Source organism: Apium graveolens, chromosome 10 (assembly GCF_009905375.1).
Source record: "Apium graveolens cultivar Ventura chromosome 10, ASM990537v1, whole genome shotgun sequence".
NCBI lineage: Eukaryota > Viridiplantae > Streptophyta > Magnoliopsida > Apiales > Apiaceae > Apium > Apium graveolens.
Window position 1 is genome coordinate 145757973 of NC_133656.1, and position 5837 is coordinate 145763809.

The window sequence follows — 5837 nt, forward strand, 5'->3', positions numbered from 1 at the left end:
CTACCTGGATCTTTAAGCTTTGGAGGTAAATTTTGTTGCAGCACAGCACTGCACTCTTCCGTTAGAGCAACAGTATCAAGATCATCCAGTTTCACCTTCCTTGAAAGAATACCCTTCATGAATTTCGCATAACTAGGCATTTGCTCCAGAGCCTCAGCAAAGGGTATGTTGATGTGAAGTTTCTTGAATACCTCCAGAAACTTACCAAATTGCTTATCTAGCTTTTATTTTTGCAATCTCTTAGGAAAAGGTGGTGGAGGATAGAGTTGTTTCTGCCCTGTATTACCCTCAGGCAGAGTGTGTTCAACAGTAGTCTTCCTTGGTTCCGCCTCTTTCTCTTTTGCTTCTCTTCTTCATCTACAACTTCAGCTACTCCATCTTTTGCTTTTTCAGCATCAGCAACTTTCCAGACCTTAAGGTAATAGCTTTGACTTACTCTTTAGCTTCCTTCCTTCCTGGCACTTCACTATCGCTGGAAAGTGTGCCAGGTTGACGATTGAGCACTGTATTGGCTATTTGACCAATTTGATTCTCCAAGGTCTTGATAGAAAGAGCCTGACTTTTGCACAACAGCTTTAGCTCCTCGAAATCAGCACTAGAAGGTGGAGCAGCACCTCCTTGTTGAGGATATGATTGCCTTTGAGCATATTGCTGAGGTTGCGGGAATCTAGATGGATTAAACTGTTTACTTACACCTTGCTGATATGGTTGCTGAACAGTATTCTGAGTATTGCTCCAGCTGAAATAGGGATGATTTCTGTTATTAAGATGATAAGTAGCTGGCACAGGCTGCTGCGGTCACTGATAATTGTTCACATACTGAACAGATTCATTAACAAGAGAACATTGATCCGTAGCATGAGAGCCTGCGCAAAGCTCACAGACCATAGCTATTTGATTGACTCCATAGCTGGCTAAAGAATCGACCTTCATAGACAGCGCTTAGAGCTACGCTACAATAGCTGTAGCCGCATCAACTTCCAGAATACCTGCTACCTTCCCAGGCATCACCCTTTGAGTTCGGTTTTGATGCTCATTTACATCCATAGTTTCAATAAGATTATAGGCTTCAGTATAGCTTTTGGCCCACAAGACGCCTCCAGCTGCTGCATCGAGCATGGGCCGAGATTGGGCCCCCAAACCATTGTAGAACCCAGTGATCACCATCCAGTCAGGCATACCATGATGTGGACACTTTCTCAACATCTCCTTATAGCGCTCCCACGCTTCGCACATAGATTTTGTTGGTTGTTGCGCAAACTGAGTAAGTGTAACAACCCAAATCCGGGGTCAAGATTTGGTGTCACTAAACAATCTTTACATAAAACAAAAGAATATTCAATTAACCCCTTGAATTCGGATCGTTTACAGGTTATGGTATGAAACAAGAATCTAACTCTTTATAACTCACAATAACTAAAATACAATTGTAAATACCTTTGAACTAATGCTCTTGTCACATTCTTCTAACACCTTCAACTTCTCGCAGCGGAAATTTCTCTAACTTCTGCTGTCTATCAAAGCTATTCACTTTTATCCTTATCTGTTTCTGGCAGAAATAAGAATTTACAAAGAAAGAGTGAGCCAAAAATGCCCAACAAGTATATAATTTAAGTTTCAAGCATTAATACCAAATTTAAACTTCCGGACAAAAATCTTAAAACAATTTTAAATAATTCTATTTATTTGATTGTGTGGAGCGAGTAAACATTGGTTGTCACCAGCCTTCGATTAAAAAATCTAAAAGCGACAAGCGATTCCCAGATTCATCTCCTGAATCAGGGTTTTGTCCGGTTTTGGAATCATGAAAACCTTTCGAGAAAGAATGCCATTAATGGCAATCAACAACCAATTAGACTGGACAATAAAACCAACATATGCACTATACCCTGCTGATCAGTCAGGATACAGTGCGGATCTATACCCAACTGTATAGGTCCATTCAGGTACCTAGGCACTACGGCCCATTTCGAGGCACCAGTCATATCCCGTCCTCGGGATTAAGACACACTTAATCCCCAAAACATCATCATTATCCAGCCCATGGAGTATTTTGATGTCAAATCCTTTTGAATTGAGAACATCCCAATTCAGGGTTCGCAAATAACCCGAAAGAATGGGTATTTGCTCAAGAGAGCAATCGAATTACAGGAACAAGAATAAAAGAACATGCATAATCAGAGTAAATGCAGCGAAATGTAAAACATTTAACTATTCTGAACTTAAAATATGAACAAAGAAATAATTGCAGTAATTTAAAAGAAAATCAGGAATGCTTGCAGTATTTAAAAGAAAATCAAGAATACTTGCCTCGATAAGCTTTAATTGCTATTACTAGTTGACTTTTGAATTGCCTTGAACGTTTGGCTTTATTGTCAAACCACTATCCTATTCTGGATACAACCCTATCCTTCGTGTCCTTCCATTGGAATCTGGTTGAGTCTGATAATTAATCACTAGATCATTCCTAGTCCAATGTCACGTCTCGGGTCCTTCGACTAGGACCTACAGGGTTGAAATACCCTAATTCAGATAATCGTCTCACTTAACATCAAATCGATATCCTATTCTACCCATACGATTTCATAACCGAATTCATATTTATATGTATTATTGAAATACACATAGCAAATATGGTTCACATCTTCGAAACTCGGTTCGGTATTTATTTTCGGAAAATACATATATTCGTCATTTTGAAAAACAGGTAATCGATAATTTATAAATTATTTTGTCTCAATCGCACTTAAGTTCATATAATATAATTATATATGATTATTCGACGTCTCCGATAATTATAGGTTACGTTCTCGTATTTTCGCAATTTATTTCCCAAAAATCGGGCAGCGTCTCCTTTGTTAATCGGCCTACCCGTCGAAATCAAATCGACGTCAAATTCACAACAACAATCCAATTTCACAACTACAATCTCAATATTCAAGAATCCCAATCACCAACACGTATTCATTTATTATTGTTATTATTCATTCCGAAATTTATTTTACAACTAATCTTTATTTATTTATAATTTAGGACTCAGAAATAATTCATCACCGTCCACCGTCGACTCGATGAGGCTCATCGTCGACGGCGGTAAAATTCGAGGGTACCCGATTTATTCGGGTTTCCGACGCGAACGCCACCGATTAAAATATTTTCTCGCACGAAAATGAATTTTTATTTCATGAATATTTATCAAAATTTCCTGCAGAAATAATATAAAATATATTAAAATTGCAACCCGATAAGGACACGCGCACAATACGCGCGCCTCACCGGAAAAACTAAAATACAGTCAGGGAAGCAACAGACATCCACCAACAAGTGGAGGGGAAATAAGCCAGAAATCCAGTAAAGCAACCACAACAATCGACTGCACATACATGCTTATAACAGATAAACAGAAACAGCCGGAAGCCGATCAATACAAACGGAAAACGGCCGAAAGTACACGGCACAACCACCAACACAAGGGCGGCAGTCACATACATATATAAATACGTATATATGTATATAATCACCACATAACCCGGGGGAGTGGCATCGTGACAGAGAAGCAGTGGCCGGAAAATAATACTCAGGGCGGCACTCACCTGAAATCAGAGGAAAAAGGGGAGGATGAAGGGGATTAAGAGAAATTCAGAACAGAAGAAAAGGAGAAATCGTGAGAGAGAGGGAAGAAATTACAGGTGTGATCCCAGAGAAAGAAAGTGAGGAGAGAGCCGAGAGATTAGATAAAAGAGAGAGACAATTCCACTGGAGCAATAGATATACACGACTGTAATTATATGTTCTATTTCGCAATTATTTAATCTGAAAACCTCGCATTTAACACTACATTTGTAATTTAACGATTTATTTGCGGTTAAAATTAACCCGAGAATTATCAAAATAAGTTTTAAAACTTTATAAATATCCCGAAACTAATAGAACATAAATTGTGTAATCTTAAAATAATTTCTGAAGCGAAATTTAAACCCGTGTTTAACAAATAAACGAATCAACGATTGGGTGATTTTAATCCCGAAAATTTCCAAAATAATTTTAAAATTCTCGGAATAATCCAAACTTAATAAAATAAATTTTTTATGATTTTTGAAGCATTCTGGAATTAAATATTGATTTTACAATTTAATGAAGTCAGAAAATCATTTAAAATTAAATAATTAATAAAATATTAATTTCTAAATTTTATAAACCCCTAAAAATAATAAATAAAATTATAAAATAATAAAATAATTTTAGAAACAATTTTCGCATTTTTAAGAATAAATATTCAATAAAATTACTTTAAAATGAATTAAATGCATACAGCTCAATAATTAATTATAAAAGTAATCTTCGGGTCCAACCAATCAAACACAATTAACAATACTGCAACACATTGCTAACAGAACCTTTGCATATTTTATTTATTTAATATTTCGATAATTACATTTACAGACCGGATCCGAAAATAGGTTACTTAGCCGCTAAGTAACTACATAACGATATAATTTTAATACCCCATTTGGATAATTATCAAAACAGAGTCTCTTATAAAACACTTTATACAAAAATAAGGTAATAATGTCTCGCCTTTTGAGAATATGGATTCTTATCGATATATAAAATGATTTGCATATCAAATATTTCACATCGGGACTCGTACAGGTCAAACCATACCCCGGATCGAAAAAGTCAAAACATGAAAAGTGTTCAGAATTATCAGATTAGGTTAGGAAGGAGTTTTCGGAAGAGTTTCGGGTTGTAAAAACGCAAAAACGGTTGAAGTGGGGCGATTTCTGGTTCTAAAAAGTAATTTTTATAATTACGTGAAATAATCATTATTAATTCTATAAATTCGTATAAAATCATATAATGATCCAAAAATTACCAGAAAAATACCAAAATTATTTATATTTAATTCTGGATAATTAAAAATTAAAATATCTAAATTTTTTTATCAGAAATAAACATCCAAATATTATTATCAATTATCAAATAATTCTCCAAAATTCACATAATAACCACATAACAATTATTTATTGATAAATATAATTACATAATATTTCCCAGACGTTACATCATTCCCCCCTTAAAAGGATTATGTCCTCAGAATCATGCTAAGGAACAGACCATGATGTTTTTCAAGTATCCTTCTTATAATTTCTCAGTCCTCATCACCTTAATCACAATTCAATGGCCTTTTACCGTCATCAAATCTATCAGTTGCTCATGCAATCCCTAACTCAATCTTTACTTCATACATTTGGAGCTAAATTACTTCTCACAGTCATACACACATGAATGTCTTATGGACTCGTTACACCTGTGACAACAAGACCAACTCATTCACAATCGTTCTATCTATCTGACTATTTCAAAGGACTAACTTAATTTACACTAACCTTCTTTTCTTTCTAATTCTAATAGTTTGTATTCATGAAATTTCTATTTTCACTGACTGTTCTACTTTACATTTCAGGCCTCTTTCTCTTCGATTAGCCTGACCCATGATCATTTTCAATCGTATTCGAGAATCTTTAATCGATCTCTCGCATTTTCTATTCATCTGCACCCGATATCCTGAGCTCATGACGTCTGATGCTTCGGAATGTTCTACATTTATGCAAAATTAAAAAGGAAAATCTCGGTAATTGCATTTACTCACCATTTGGTAGCATACTTCTATTTCTTTTCAATCACTATCAAGTAGCTTCATCAAGCGAGAATCCCTTACTATCTGAAAGAAAGTACATTAATTTGGAACGGAATGAATTAGGACTTTATTCAAAATCCGGTCTCTTGGTACTAATACCCATTTTTTTGTCATATCAAATTAGATATCAATACGA